A 16,826-nucleotide genomic window follows, 5' to 3' on the forward strand; every position below is an offset into this window, starting at 1 on the left:
AGTGTACTGCTTTGTTTAATTTTAAATCATGATCCTTTGATATTTTCCACTGCTGCAATGGATATTATATGGTAATCCTGGCAAGACATTTTATATATGAGGAAGTGTTTAAGGGTTGGTTCCCCAGCATGACATTTGAAAACTACAGTTCACATTTTTTTCCTTTGACAACTGAGAGAAAAGAGGGATCTTCATGCAGTCCCAACAAAAATCAACAGGCTTTCTGTCATCAGGTCTGTTTGAAAGGGTTTTGAAGATCCTAGGGAAAACATAGACTTAGGCTCTGTCAAAAGTTCATGAAGAGGTGTAGATCAGAGAACAAGTTAACACATGCAGTTCTCTCTGGTGACGTTCTAGATACAGGACACCTGAAACGTGGGCAGGGTGTAAAACCACACGGCTTTAAGAGCAGCCCAGATGGCCAGCAACCCCAGGAACACATGCTCACGTGCTACCCTGATCCTTCTAGGAATGATTTTGAATCTAAATTGTCGGCCTGACATCAGCACCGGGACATTACTGATGGGCAGGAGTGATACGTGATCCACCTCGCAGAGACTTCCTTGCTCAGATCCCTCTTCTGACATGTCCAAAGCTCCTCTGGGCTTGAGTCCTGGCAGTGGGATGTGATGGGAGTCCAAGCTTGACCATGACCCTGTTCTCAAAATCATCTGTGACCTGGCTGAACATTGGAAACTCTGCTTTCTCCCCCCTTTGCCTTTCCTTTCTTCCCCTGACTCCGCTCCCTTCTTCACCTGGCAGTGCCAGGGCAGTGCAGGGGACTGCCCAGATGGCAGAGGCCCCAGTAAGCCTGTGCTTCGTGCAGATGGGTCCCCCATCCCACACATGGAGAGTGTTTCTGTATGGTCTGGCTGCATGAGGAGGTGGAGACCTTTCCATTCCTCTCTGGTTTAATGCTGAACTCTTGGCCTAATGCACATACATGGCTAATAATGGCAGGGAAAGAAATGCCAGCTAGGCATTTTCCACCAGCATGTAAAGTACATATGCACAAAATAAACAATCACTGAGATTCTTCTGAACACAGGAAGTTATTCAGGCAGCATCTGAAGTACTCAGATAAAATACCCAAGTCTGAAAGAGCTTTTGATAAGAAAGCTGAGAATAACCTGTAGTTATCTTTGGCTACTGGACAGTAGAGACTTTATTATAAAATGATTTATTTGCTATAACACGGCTGCTAAAATCCTGGCACCTTGTCATGCAAGTAATTAAAAAAAAAAGTCAAATCTATAAAAGGAGGTGGACAACTTTGACTGGAGTCACAAATACTGTTTCTTCCATTGCTTCCCAAATAGGGAACCACTTTTCATGCCCTCCTCTTACCCACAAAGACACAGAAAAGAGGAGATCAGTAGCTGACAGTGACAGCAGCTATGACTGCATCACTCCAAGCAGCAGAGGGAACAGAGTGCCTGCAGCAGTCCCTGTGATTTGCCAAGAATGGAGATGTCATGGCTTACTCTTTTTTTTGAGCCACGTCAGATAATAGTGTTGGCATTCCTACCTGAGCCTGTTTTTCCAAGTCAAGCACCATCCAGGGTATTTAGTAATAACTTCATTATTACTGGTTGCTGCTTTCTTGTATATTTTTGCAATGTTAATTTTTTGAGTATACGATGCAAATAGGAGATTTTATGGGCTAGAATAGGTGCCATTGCTAATTTATACTGCCTTGGATCCAAAGTGCTTTCTACACTTTTGACCCCATACACCCCCCCTCTTCTAGACCAAGCCTCCTCCCTGACAGCTCCTTTGCATGACTGTTTCCTGCATGAGTTGTCACAGACAATGGTATTTCCCCAGACTCTGTGGAGCTTTGCATCACTCAAGATTAGTGGGCTGACATGCAGAGTCATACAAGCAGCTGGCACACTGTGATCAGGGAAACAATGTGGGGATGAAATGGGCCACCTATCTCATTGTCACCTACTGTCACCTCAAAGGTGAAAATATGTCATCTTTCATCCTCCAAAGAAAAACAGTAGGATGTGTCCAAGGATCAGTGGACATGGTGACATTTCAAATGTTGGTGGGGGGAAGGAGTAGCAGTAACTCCAAAGGGTCAAACAACCTGCACTTATTTTTGCCTCTTAATTTTTATAATGTGGTATATAAAGAATAATAATTGTGTGTACTCACCTTCTGTAAGTGGAAATTTTCCTTCTGCACTAACGTGCAAAGCACAGAACAGAGAAAAGCAAACCTTCCATGGATGGTTCTGCTACAGCTACTCAATAGAAAGGATTTTGCAGCCCACAGCTAGCACACAAGGAGGAACACTGAGGTACATCAAAGATAGAAGTCATTTTTTTCAAACAAACTGTAATGTTAAATAAGGCCATAAGTGTTGAAAATATAATTAAAGGTATCCACCTATGCCTCAAGAACAAAATATTCTAGGCTAGGAAGTAGATACTGAGATGTCAATGGGGCATACACTAAACAGAAACTCAAGGTAATATGCCAAAGGCAGCAACTCCTGTCATTACTGTTTGTGTGTGGGCTACGAACTTTCTGTGTGTGTCACAGAGGTAAAAGTAAATAGTTTGATCATCTTTCTTCAAACCCAGGATGAGAGTCTACCCTCTTGCTGGACAGGAATGCCATGTGGTAAGAGGCTTTATGTCAGAATTCAAGCAGATACAAAATTACAAGCAGGTTGTTTATCTTTCTATTCTTAGTAATTACTGGTATTAACTATTTTCTAAGCACCCTCCCTACATCAGCCACGAATAATGTCTGTCTGATCCTTTACAACTGTTTCACTGTCGCCCAAATGAGGCAGGTTTTTGGCTCCTGAGTCGCTGTTAGGCTGGACAGCTGCTCAGCTGCGACAGCCGAAGGAGCTACCTCAGGCTTGCCCGAGGGAGATTCAGACTGTACTAAGTTACATTCTTAGAGACTTATTTAAGGCCTTAATCCATGGAGTTATATTTGGTGGGACAGGGAAGGAGGAAGGTCTGTGTGTGCGTCTGTGGATGTGTCTGTGTGAGTCTGTACAAGCACACATTAATTGCTTGTTTTTTGTAATACTAAAAACCTCCAAGATTATAAAATGTCATCAGCTGCTACCTGTGGACTCACCTTTGTGTAGGATGTGATTGTTTGTGTATGAAGTCAAGCTGATTCACGTCGGATTTTACAGACTCTGGAATGAATAACATGATACAAATCTATAGATAAACTAATCTGCTGGTATTTATAACCAGTGAGCAATTGCCTCACCCCTTTGCAAGTTTTGAGATGTGACAGTTACAGTATAAAGGAGCTTTACTGTAGCTCTGAGCTGCTTGAGAACATGTATGATTGGTTAAATTTCTAAGGGAGTATTTGATTTACCTTAAAGAAAACATCAGTTATGTCTTTGGTCATTCTTACTGATAGGGAGTAATTTTTCTTCTTGGCCAAGACATAAAACACTTAAAATTCTGAGCCCAGTGAAATAAATAAAAAGATAAAATCATCTGTTCTCATCTTACATTATCTTGTAATTTACACATAAATAACAGTGAAATAATAGAATGTTTTCAGGCCTGTTCCTGTTCTGAAGGTCAGTGGGTCTCCACAGGACAACAGGGACTCATCACACAGAATCAATTACAGGATTAGGTAATCTGCTAAAATGGGACTGAAAAGTGATTTTGTGTAACAGAAGTTGCTATATATAATATATAAATAGATAACATTAAGTGTCTTGTCATCTGGTGATTATATGCCATGAACACAAATTTGTTACTAATACATCTTTTCATCTGTCTGTGCCTGGAAAAGGCAGCACATTCTACTACTAGTGAGGAAAAGTGGAGGTAAACACTGTGGATGGTGAATCTGAACTGAGTACAGCTGTATGACAAATGAAATTCTGGAAATTAAAATTGTAGCCTGTGAGGAAGATCACCTATTAATCTTGGAAGTGTGCCATTAAATCTAATTACAGTAGTTTGTTGATATTACCTTAGATGTTTTAAATAAATTCCCCATCAAAAGATGGGTGCTGTAATATACCTAAATGAAAAGCTAATCATTGTACAGAAAAATGGAGTTTTCTGGCTTTCAATCATTCCTGTAGACATTTAAAGGGCTGAAGGGAGTTTGCAACACTTACCACTCTACACCTGGCCCCAGAAGGCACCATGACAATGCCTTAAGCTTGGTTTTTCTGTTCCCAGCTCTCTGCCCTGTACAATTGTCCCTCTCTGGGATATTTTTTTGTTTGTTTTTTTTTTACAATACTATTCTTTTGCAAGGACCAGGAAATAGTCATGTTTTACTGTTGCAATGATCTTTGCAGGAAAGTGCCATGGCAAGAACTGTTGTCCTGAAAGAGTCAGTTTTACAAAGTTAAGCCTGATGGGGAGCTTACAGGCAGGAAAGACCAGTTTTACAAGACTGTGCCCAGTTATGTTTATTGCTTGAATCCCTTTTATTAGCTTTGTCATACAGTCATCCAGATTTCACTCTTAAGCACATTTCAAGCAGTAAAACACACAGGACAACACATTACAAGCATTGTGTCTCTGTGTCTCCCATCTTTGCTGACACAGGTTCTCTCTGCCAGCCTCACAGCCTCAGCAGAGGAGGGGGAATTTCTGGCTTTCCACTGCCTCAGGTTCATCTGCACAGGATCCTGCATGATCCTCTCTGGCTGACCCATGCAGCATACTGCCAAAGCTTAGAAAAAAATATTTGGTTTACAATTATTTTTATTCATTACTGGCACATCTCTTCTACCTCCCCAGAGGTAGTTGGAGGAATTGGAAAACCAACGTATTGAATTTCAGCCAGACTTTTGCCTAAGTAAGACTTGAGAGCAGCTATTAGATTTATCACTTAAATATTCAATATAGAAATAGTGTTCTGTATGCTTCTCGAGGCAAATTGGTGTCAGATGATCGTGGGTGGTCATGAATGACACTGTGGACCCATTTCTTACACCAGCCAGAAAGATACATGACAAGAGTGAAAGCATATGCACAAGGTGATCCTATGCAGAGACAGGATAAAGTTGCCAAGTTTGGGTGCACAGCCCATCACCGTTAGCAGAAAATTATCACTACACCTTCAAGTGACAGGCATACAACCTGATTTCTACACATCCCTCTAACTGAGGAGGCAGATTAGAAGAATATAAAAAAGAGAGCATGGTGATGTTGTTAATGGTTGAACTCAATGATCTTAAAGGTCTTTTTCCAGCCTAAATGATTCGATGTTAATTTTTGACAGTCAGAAATACTTTAAACACAACTCTCAACACAATACCCAAGAAGATGCTATGAGAAAGTGTTGGAACTGTTTTGTGTCCTATATTTTACAAAATGGTAGTTGCCTAAAAGCACCTCCTGTAATCTTCTGACAACTGACAAGGGTGAAAAGAAGGGTTTCCCATCCTTTGGAAAGTATGAGAAAATTATCTTCTTTCCTGTAAGCATTATAAAGAACTACATTCATGTGATACTTGAATTGGATACTATTTACAAGGATAAATTTGCAATGTCTTTTCTTAAACTTCCCACTCTTTATACAATACTTGAGTTATAACCAATTATTTGCCTGTATCAACACAGCACAGGCTTATTACATTGGCAGTTTGCTATTTTTAGCCTATTGGTGTAAATCATGAGCAACAATGTTCTGAAATGTCTCACTTCTGACTTGCGTTGATACTGCTACAAGCTCAGGACTTGAAAAAGGAAAATGGCTTTATTGCTTTGCCAGCCAAACACTGGGATTTTCACCTATATTCCCCCAGGCAACAAGGTTTAGGGTGATTGAACAGGGATGGGATTTAAATGCAGGCAGACTAAAGACCCATCTTGAGATCTAAACTGTGGGGAGTGGAGGTGAATAAGTGGCTACAAATAGGGCAATAGCTACAGTAAGGGTTCATGAAGACTGGATGCTAAAGCCAGGAATGGTTGGCAGAGGTGGGCATTAGGAAACACCTAATTCTGCCTTGTGTGGGCTAAAGGTGGAGTACCATAATGAGCTATCAGTATATGGCTTTAACCCCGTTCTGGTGATGAGCTGTGAAGCATTATAGCTTCATCTTCCTATTTTCTACAGTTATGTTCTTAAAAATCCAAAGGAGAGAATTCTTCACCAATCGATAGAGATAAAAAGCCTGTTTTTCTTGGAAATTGTTCTACATTTATTCACCTATTACACATGCCTGCCCTGCCCTGTGCAATGGCTCCCCAGATATTGAGAAGACACGAATGCACATAAAAACAGAGCTGTATAAAAATAACTTTTCTAGGTTGTTAATAGAAACTAATATTATCAGACAGACTAATGTTTACCCCTGCTATGGGAGCATTACTCATTGAATAGCACCTTAAATTGTCCAACTAATTTTATGCACTCATAATAAATAAATTCTATTCTCTTTTATTATCAAACTTAATTACAGGCAAGGTAAGTCATTACATCTGCACTTTGCAATTTAGATTTAAAGACAGTGAATATAAAAAATGCTTGTCTACTTCATCAGAAATTATGTATTGATCCACATTACATTACCAATTCCTCTATACAATGCCATGCAGTAGGCAGATGTCTGTACACACTGGCAAAATGTGGTGATTTTTGGAAGAAAAAAAAGAGAAGGGAGAGAGAAAATATTTAGCTAAAACAAAACTACTCTTAGGATATAACAGCATCACTTCTTGGCACTGCTGTGACTTGACCATCCTTCTGTAACTGACGTTTGCTGTTTTTATTGGAAATGACACAGCTTAAATGAACATGTCCTCAAAATATAAGTTTCCTTGTGTTAGCATGCTGAGTCACTGATTCAGCTCTGGCTCAGGCAGGGGGAAACCATCAATGCCATTTTCCTTGGCACTTGGTATTTCCTAGGGATGCGCCATTTGAGCAAACTTTCCTGTGTGACCATGCTCTGAAGGGGGTTTTCTGAACTTACAAACTGCCCTGCACTGTGTGCACTTGCACTTCCTTACCAAATCACCGTGTGGCTGAAGCAGTGATTTTAATTAACACACCTGCTTGCTGAAAGCAGCTCAGCCTTGGTTATAAACCCAATGGAGGCATTCAAGCACAAAGAAATGCCTGGTTTAAACACATATTAGTTTAGTATTATCCATATATTAATGAATCAAGAACTCAAGATGGTGTTCTAACAGATGGCGGTTCTATTATCAGTATGTAAATTTTTAATATTTTGCTTACATTTTCAAATTCATGAACAAGTGTTGCTTAAGTCTGTAAAACACTTAAAGGGTGAAAAGTCCTTTAGACTGTAGGAATAATCCATATGCTAAACCCATGAGATAGGGTGGGTAAGTGCTCTCATTACCACCTGGAGCATAGGGACAGTCTGGTCGGAGCCAAAGCTGGTCCTGGGGCATTCCTGGCTCTCAGGCTGACACTCAGCCCATTTTATTGTACCTCTGTACTTTCAGATTCTGCTGATGTGTTTCTTTTACAAATCAATCATTGTAGGGATAATTAACATTTAAAAGCCAGGTTTCTTTTCATTCCATTAGTATATTTGTGACAAGAAATGTGTTGGCAGAATCCAAAGGTTAAGAGTTACAATGAAGAACAAGTTTTAGGATAAATGAAAGTTAAGGCCTAAAATAGCCTGACAATACGCCATTAATCTGCACACTATTGACACAATAGTGGTCTGTTGTGTCAATGAGGATTTAAGAAGCTTTGCAGCACATGTTACTGATAGTTTATCATATCAATAGGAGCCTGCATATATTTGTGTTTAAAAACCTGTGGCTGTGTAATTCCCTGACTGCACACATATTGTAAGTGCACATACTTTAAATCCTTACATAAAGTGGTTTCTAGCCATGCAGCAAATTTTGAAACGATAATAAACTACCGTATTTAAGTGTAGACACAAGATATTAGTCTTGGCTATACCAAAATCCTCTAAAATGCTGTTCTTCAAACTGGAACTCTTTGCCCTACAGGAATGTGATCCGATGCTCAACATTGTGTCACCTGCCTAATTGAAGCAGAAGGAGATTTAAACCATATTAGTCTCTCATCTTGATATATGGAAGCCTTGAGACAGCTTGTGGCTGGGAGGTATAGCAGGGAAGAAAGGTCCCTTCCCACAAGCCGCCCTTCTCAGAGCAGAGGGGAGTGTGCAGCCACAGCCCAAGCAGATGCCACAGGCTGTGCATCCAATGCCCCCCGCTGTAGGGATAACCGAGCAACATTGCAGAGTAATTTCTACGTGGCACTCACAGGGGATCTATCGAATGAAAATATGAGTGGCTCTTCTAGTACTGCCATTTTTCTGGCTGGCACTACCATCAGGCGTTTCAAAAGCCAAGAAGCAAATCCTACATTTGTAATGCCCTGGTGTGGGTAACTTGCACCAAGGTACCCCTCTGTACCCCTGATAAATCCTCACAACAGTGGGTTTGCTCCAAGGGTTTGACTTCCAGTGCAAAGGCCACAGAACTGTTCTGTGAAACGGATCCTTCTGTTTGAAGCACTTTCAGCTTTTTTTTCCTCAGGTTGCAATTTGATTCCTAACCAAGCGAGTAGTCTCCATCACAGCATTTTCGTGCACTGTGCAAATTTTGATGCTTTTCAGATTAGGGCTGTTCATGAGAAAGGGAAAATAATGTCCTTACACCTTTAACCAGGCAGCAGCTCCTGGGGTGCCACATCGCCGTGCTCTGTTCCCTTCGAGGAAGCCCATAATGATCTCGCCTTTAGCCTGTCACCACTAGGAAACATCAGAGTGAGACAGCCAAGGGGCTGAGTTGCCAAAAACGTCCTATTCCCATGGCTGGAAGATTTTGTTGGCACAATCTCTAAAGAGAATTTACTATGGGCCAAATCCTGGCGCCCTTGCTTAGATGAATCAGTTCTCAAGAAGAAACGCTCCCACTGCGAGTGGTGTGTGTGCACAAAAACCTGCCAGATCAGCCCAAAATACTGCTTGGGAGTATCAAGTGTTTGTCTTCCAGAGGGGCAGGAGAGCTGTGGGGAGCAACCGGCCCAAGGATTTGCCATGGAGGCAGTGCACAGCTAAGGGGCAGAAATTTGGGAACTGCATGTGAACGAAGAAGATATTCCACAGCAAAATCTCTAAATTATTTTTACTCAGTATTTTACTTATTTCCCATAAAACAAACACAGATGATACGGTTTGGCGAGTAATCATTTATTACTCCTTGCAGGGGCATCCAAAATATTCCATGGCACTTTAAGCCTTAATTAATTTATCTTTCATGTGAAGAAAAAATGAATTAGTGACAGCTATTTCCTGGACTTCATTTCTGGGATTAAATCTTTTGTTTCTGGAATATCTGAGGGGATTTTGGACAGGCATTTAAAAAGATGTCATTTCAAGGACATCCCCCCCCCCCAGCACCACACGCGAAGTACTCGTCTGCAAAATCATTAGCCTGCAAAATTGCATCGCTCGCAACGACTTTTTTCTTTCCACGTAGAAGCGAAAATTTCTGTCTTAAGAAGCGAAGGTGGCGTCGGCGATGAAGAAAACGCCTCCCCATGGCTTCGCCCCAGCTGTTTACCTCCGCGGCCGCGGGGGCGGCAGAGGGTGGGCAGGTTTGCCGAGAGGTGTTTTGGGAGGGGTAAAACTACGGGCGAAGTTTTGCCGGAGCTCGGCGCACCGGGCCGGGGCCGCTCGGTGCGGGATCGGGGCGGCGCCCGGCGCTGCCCGCGGCGGGGGAGGCGGAGGCGGGGGGGCCGCGGCCGGGGCGGTGCCGGGGCCGGTCCCGGTCCGCCCCCGCCCCGCCATGGCGCGACTCGCCGCCGAGCCCCGCCGGCCGCGGGCCGCGCTCCCGCTGCGGTGAGACCCGAAAGTTGTCCGCGGTGGCGGCGCGGAGGACGGGCGAGAATAAACCCCTTAGCGGGAGGCGGAGGGAGGGAAGGAGGGAAGGGGTGGGTGGGCTCTGCCGGGCGCGCCTCCCCCGCGCCGCCCCGGCTCCCAGCGCAGCGCCGGGATGGGGCGCCCGGCGGGGGCCGGCGGGCGGAGCGGAGCGGGCGGCCCCGCCGGCGGGCGGCGGCCGCGGGCAGCAGCAGGTACGGGGAGCGCTGCCGAGCGGGAGGGAGGGAGCCGGCGCTGGCCGGGGACGGGGCGGCCGGAGCGGAGCTGTGGGGCTCGTCCCCAGCGAAGTCGCCCCGGGGCGCTTTGGGGTGAGTCGGGGCTGTGGCGCCGCGTCGGGGGCTGAGCCCGCCCGGCCGCGGGGCTCGGCGCTGCCGGCGGGGCGGGCGCCCGGCGAGGCGTGATTTACGGGCTCCCCGGCAGCAGCCGGGCGCTGGGAGGCAGAGGGAGCTGTGTTTCCAGCTCCCCATCAATTATGGATGGAAACAAATACTGGAGTCAGTTGTGAATTATCCCCGCGCCGCGGCGGGGGCAGCTCCGCGCCGCCCTCCTGCCGAAAACAATGCTCAGGTGCGGAGCGGGGAAACTTTCTTTTTTTTTTTTTTTTTTTTTTTTTCGGGGGGGGGGGGTGTGGAGGCGTTTCAGCGCTGCAGAAACCGATACAGCTGCTTTCAGGGAGTAATTAGGAAGGGTTTAAAGCCTTCTTTATTATTTATAAGGATGAATGGAAATGAAAGGTCGCACAGATATTTCTAGGTGGCTATCCGGGTTGTGTTTTAAAGGGCTGGGGGATGGTGGTGCGGGGTTTTTTGTGATTGTCGTTGTGTTTTATCTTGTGAGTTGAAAAATGCGATTAAGTGCTTTAGGTTGATGTGTTGAAAACATTGTAGTTCCGGTGGATATCCCACTTGTTAGCATGAATATAGCTAGTCTTAAATTAGTGGTTTTCTGCCAACCTCTGAGTTGTTTCTTACTTCTGGTCAAGATTATGTCTGTATCACAGGCGTTAGCCTGTGAGTAATTCGAGCAAAATTCAGCCCTTAGTGTGTAAAGTCATTTGTATTTATATGTGTGTGTGGCTTAGAATACATTTACTTTTGAGCATAGCAACAGCAATGATGGTTCATAATGCTCACATATGTGGCACTTGCTGTACAGATGGTATTGTAGCTTATCCATGTACACACACAAGCTTCACACATAATGTGCAGGAATTACAGCAAACTTCCTCCAGAATACTCTTCAGTGCTCTGTAAATGAGTGGCATTTTTTCTCCCGGTTATTTCCCTTGGAGAAAAAAACATGCATCTTTATTGGGATACCTTTGTGCTCCAAGTTTTTGGTCTTATTAATGTGTTTTAATTCCCTAAATATTATGTGAAGGAACAGCTTCCTACTGTCTTAGAGGCTTTTACTGCTGGTCTGTTGCTCTCACATACAAATACTTTCACAGAGAATTTTCTGAGGTTCTCTCCTTTTCCCAAGTCCAACAGGAAGCTCATTGTAAAGCTTTGCAATTACTTTTGTGGCAAAAGAGAATAGATGTTTTTCCTGCTTTATTCACACTATAAAATTCTATGCACCTCCAAAGTCTACTTCAGTTCCTTTCAGTAAATTAAGCTGTACGTAATCATGTTTAATGTAGTAAGTGACAGGCATATTTTGTTATGTTGGCAGATATTGTATAAACATTTACTCTGGCTTAGATAAATACAAATTGCCAGCTTAGTGCCCTGATTTCTTTTCTATATAATCATGAACTTGAACACCTTTTGTTTTAAAACTCAGGCTTTCTTAAATCAGAAAGGAAAAGTTTGTAGTAAGAATTTATTAGCATTCTGAATTATGTAGCTCAGATTTGTTTCCAAAAAGACAGCCAAAAAAGTATAACCCAGAGGCTCTAAATTGGTTTATTTAACCAGCTTCTCACTTTCATCAGCACCTTTAGTTACAGTGAACATTCCTCCCCCATATCCTGCAGTCTGTCACTACCTGTTCTCCTTTATGGTCGAGATGCAACAAAGATAACATCATTTTCTAAATGTGCTTTGTGTGATGCAGGAGTGTGTGCCAGGAATACAGTGATGGCCCTGTCAAAGCTCTACAAACCAGCTGTATGGCTGCGGGTTTTTTCCCCCAGCCTCTCGTGCCCTTTGAGCTGGACCATCTGAACGTTTCTGGGAACGGCTGGGCTGAGCTGACTATTGCAGCAGATACTCTAGCCCTTAGAACCGCCATAACTTTGCTGTGTATTTATGAAGAGCACAGTTTTAGATAGAATGCTTAACTGTATATGCAATCCACTCTGACTAAATTGGCCTTTGATCCGATCAGTCCTGTCATGAGAGGTGTGGGAAGGAAAACAAAAGTCCATCATAGAAGCTCACTTCAAAGTGTATATCAGGCATTTGTAGCAATGTGTCTTCTGGTCTTACTACAGTTGATCACATGCAGATTTCAGCTCTGGAGTTTTAGGGGGTTTGAATTCTTTTTAAAACATTAGTGCACTTAACAGAGGATTCAGTATCCTCTGAAGTCAGGTGAAGCCCAATTGGATGGATAGAACCTGTATGGAAATGTTGAAATGCTATGGTTGTTCTTCCTTCTGAAAAAAAAAAAGAAGAAAGAAATTTGAAATCTGAAGTCTAGTGGAGATCATGTATGAATACAGTCAGTTTTCATCAAGTGTTTTACAAGTGATATGACTGAGGCTGTTTCAGTTCTAGTCTTTGTAAGACAAAGAAAATAGCTATATCAACAGCTTCTGTGCCTGTATGAGCTTATGTTGAGCTTACTTATGTGATCTGATATTTTTCAAGGCATAGACTATGTGTTTACTTTGCTTGCTGAACAGAGGAGATGGTGGTTGATTACATACTCGTCGTTAAACATACCTCTAATTCCAGATTGATAAAATCAGATACCTTTTCACTTGATAAAGTAATAATTTGCTCCACAAGTAATTAAGAAAAAATAGAATAAGGCATCTTACTTGCATTGGGTAGTACAAGTTATTTTCAGTCTTAGCAACTCTGTATGTAATTAAAACAGTTCAAATGTCGCTTTCGTCAAAACTGCTGCTCGAACAGATGATCTCTTTTCTTACGCATCTGATAAGCTACAGCAGTTACTGCTAAAATCTATCTAAGTCATCTTATTAAGTTGTTGCTTGCTCTGTGAATAGCTGCCAGCCTTGAGTTCAAAAGAAAGCGGGTTCTGATTTGTTCCCATGTCACATGGAAGAGGTGTGCAGTGAAAATCGTGTTACTGCCCTTTCAATGGTGTTTCCTGGAGCTCTGTGTGTTGTGTGCCATAGCCCACTTTCCCTCGTTGTGGCTTGACAGTAATTACAGTACAGCTAATATTACAGTTGATTCAGTTTATTCAGACGGGAAGACTGTTGAATTGTCCCACTTCCAAAGTCAAATGTTTGTGTTAACCACAGAGATCAAATCTGTAGTGCACACATATAACATATGAGTAGTGTTTATTTCGCTAACTTTTCTGTTCCACTCAGCTTTTGTTAACTAACCCAGATTAGCATTTTAACAACCCTGAAGTGAACTTCTGCCATTCTCCCTGCTTGGACAGTGTGTGTAGACCATCCATCATCCTGTCCTTGGCCACAACAGGCTACTGGCTCCATAACCATTTGGAGCTACACAGAAACCATCCGACTGTGAACAGCACAGCTGGCTACAGCAATTTTTTCTTCCACGCCAGTGGCAGCATTGTCTGGCTATGGTAACTAAAGTTAACATCCAGAACGTGGAGTTTCTTTCATTCTGGCACCCCTGCCCAGCCCCGCTGCGGCTCGGTGTGCACACCTGCAGGAGGAAGGGCTGCAAAATGGCTCTGAGGAGCGAGGCAACTGCTGGACTCCTTCTTTTCGAGGCTCCAGTTTGGAGACAGCAACCTGTTGTCTGGAGTGGGATTACATTAACTCTGTCCGTACTCGAGAGGGAGCTTGCCGGCTGAGTCCTGTGTGCTGTCAGAGTGCGGGTCGGGCTGTGCTTTGAGAGCCTCCAGCTAAAGAAACAGAACTTGCCGCTTTAACTTGGCCACGCAAACTGCCAAGGAGCACAAAAAGAAATGGAGAATTTCGGCTGTGTATTTCACACATTCTTGTAGAAGCCTTTTTAGTTCCACAACGGAAACCATGTGATTTCGCAGGATCTGTGCCCAGACTCTAATACTTGCTACAGATGCTTTCCTTGGTTTGTTTTGCGGATCTATGAATGCAATAGGAAAGAAGTCGTTACAGGATTTGTTGTTTTAATTCTGATGTGCGCTGTGAATGGCAGGTAACCAGCAGGTGAATGTACTTGTGGCTCTCTGCTAATTTTACTTGTTGAGATTTTTGCATAATTTAGATAAATTGGCCTAGTATGGCTGTCTATCATGTGTGAGCCACTGCTTTCTTGCTGGAAAACAACTTTTGATTTCAAGAGCAAAGGAGGTCAAGAGGTATTACCAGGAAGGGAGGGGCTAGATGGGAGTGGAGGAGCAAAGAAGTGGTGGTGGAAGAGGAGGAGCAAGGAGCTCAGGCAAGCAAGTGACATTTGTTCTGTCCGAAGTGGTTACAAACCTTGTAAATGAAATCAGTCCCTGGACAGCTTTGATTTATATTCTCACACAGCAGATTGGCCTTGGTCTGCCTGACCTTGGTAACATAACAGAGGTCGTATTTGCACACAGATACTCTTCTTGCAAAAAGGTTTGTTGTTGCCGTTACTTTTTTTTTTTTTTTTTTTTTTAACCATTGCATCTGAGAGGCAAGTTGCAGCCCAGGTTTCTAATTGGATAGGTACTGGATAAACACAGACTAGAAGGGATGGATCCTGTTCCCACAGTGGATGTTTTAAGAGAAGAGATGGCAAATAGGTACAGCCAGGCAGTGGCCTGTGGAAGCTGGAGAGCCGTGTTGGACTGCATAATCAGCAGCTGTGCCAGCGCACAAGCCGCCTAAGCATAGCTGAGCTGTGTGTTGGGAAGAGGGGGCACACAGGATTGGAGGCATCAGAGGCAAAAGGGAGCTTTGAAGAGAGTTTGGGATGAGAATGAAAAGTTAATTGGCAGATGCATGCTGGGGGGCTCTTCAAGTGTGTGAAGGACAGCAGGGAGGCAAACACAGAGGTGATTGTCTGGAAAGGTAACCAGTGAGCAGTGGGGACCATCATCACAGCCCGTCAGAGGTGGGAGTGAAACCTCAGAAGAGATGAGAGCTGATCAGCTGGTCACTCAGCTCAGCTACTGCAATAATAGGCTTTTCCTAATGTGAGCTACATAGTTCATCTTTCTTTTACCAAATGGTCATGGCAGCTGGGACTCTGCTTTCTCAAGCAACAGTAAAGTAGCAGTTCACACCTCTGTTGGGTTGGACCTTCCTCAGAGCTTTATTGTGGCGTGAAACAAAAGGTATTTCCCTCAAATGCTGCTGCCTGGCTTCCCAGGCCGAGTATGGGTGCTGGTGGTGGGCAGGGACTGCAGCTCCAACAGGAGGTGTTGCTGCTATTTCTGTGTGTGTCTGTCATGACAGATGCACTTTGGGGTCAAAAGAAAACTTTCACGCATGTATTTCAAGCCCCTGCTTATATTGTGCCTCCATTTAGGTACCCCCTTCCCATGTTGTGTGAACACCTACATGTTCTGTCGGGCTGTGTAACCATCCTGGTTTGGGAGACTACAGGGAAGAAAAACGTATATTACAAAAACCTCAGTGTACAGTTAAGGCTACAGTATTAAAATTTTAGATAGTGTTTGAATGTAGCCTAGTGTTAGGGAGCGTGACTGTACCTGATGGTGGTTAAAACAAGACAGGGCTGTAAGCAGTCTGTGTGTTCCCTAAGCAGCACTCTGGTGGGAAATACCGGAGCACTGCCTGGCAGGTCAGGGAGGCTCAGTGCCCTGTGGAAGCAACTGGAACCAACCAAGCTGGAAGGCAGGAGAGGACCCTCTGGCTCTTCAGCAGTTGTCCCAGAGCCAGCATTGGCACCCCTGGCAAATATACCTCTTTTGTGTATTGCCACCTAGGGATGAGTGCTGAGGAGAAGGGTAGCAGAGGAAAAGCAGTAGTGTGAAAGCTGTCAACACTGTGTGAACAATGTCCCCAGGTGTCTCATGAAAGGAGTAATGAGGGGGCATGGAGGGGAAATAATCTTGAAGAGTTGAATGGTTTATTTCAATTTGCAAACTTCTCTCTGTGACAGTTTCTTTAACCCAGCACGTGTTTATCAAAGATTAACACCAAAAAGCCAGTAATTTGTTTTTGCTCAGTAAGTCATATTTTTTCTTCATAAAGTAAATGCTGTGGATATTTTTAGCATTATGTAGGTTTTTTTCCTTGATGATAACCTCAGACAAAAATAATCAAATCTCATGCTTTGGGGATTAATCTGATTTCCTGCAAGGGTACAGATAGATTTTTTTTTTTTCTTGTGTACCATTGTACAGGTTTTACTGTGAGAGTGGATTATGGTTTTTCCTCCCTCTAAAGCATCAGGTTTTCATCCTCACCAAAAACGTAACAAACACTGCTTGTGGTTGAACAGTGGTCTTTGGGGGCAAACTATGCCAGCACAAACTTAAATGTGTTTGGTGCAGATGTATAAGAAAAATAGACCTGCAGATTTAAATAGTGTGGGGGTGAGTCTGTTGATATTGGGCCAATATTACTGGTGACAACACAAGGATTTAAGGAAACATTGTAATTGTATTGGGCATCTGGGGAGGTCTGTGTGGAAGAGAGAAGGGCACAGGCTGTAATATAAGGCTTTAAAACCCTTCCCTGATTTGCTACAGATTTCCTTCTGACCTTGATTCAAGCACTTGCAGTCCATATGTTACTGATTTGAATATCTTTTTTATTTTTAATTTTAAAGGTCTGATCTGTGACTTCTCTGTGGCACACTAGTCAAAATGCCAAAGTACTGAGATGCATATATTTCCCTGTTTTGCA

The 16,826-nt window shown here is 43.4% G+C and overlaps 1 protein-coding gene across 5 annotated transcripts in view; it reads left to right on the forward strand.

Moving 5' to 3' along the window:
• Window positions 1–16,826, forward strand: part of SEMA6D (semaphorin 6D) — a 131,528-nt gene that overhangs the window by 91,167 nt on the left and 23,535 nt on the right. The window contains exon 1 of one of the 5 annotated variants that reach the window (XM_051797142.1): window positions 9,759–9,832. The exons of 1 other annotated variant lie outside the window; for it this stretch is intronic. The gene's annotated coding sequence lies outside the window, so the exon portion shown is untranslated. 3 more of the 5 variants (XM_051797153.1, XM_051797155.1, XM_051797152.1) reach the window with 3 other exon arrangements.

This window comes from Manacus candei, unplaced genomic scaffold (assembly GCF_025592945.1).
Source record: "Manacus candei isolate 608988 ecotype Guabito, Panama unplaced genomic scaffold, ASM2559294v1 h1tg000046l, whole genome shotgun sequence".
Classification (NCBI taxonomy): Eukaryota; Metazoa; Chordata; class Aves; order Passeriformes; family Pipridae; genus Manacus; species Manacus candei.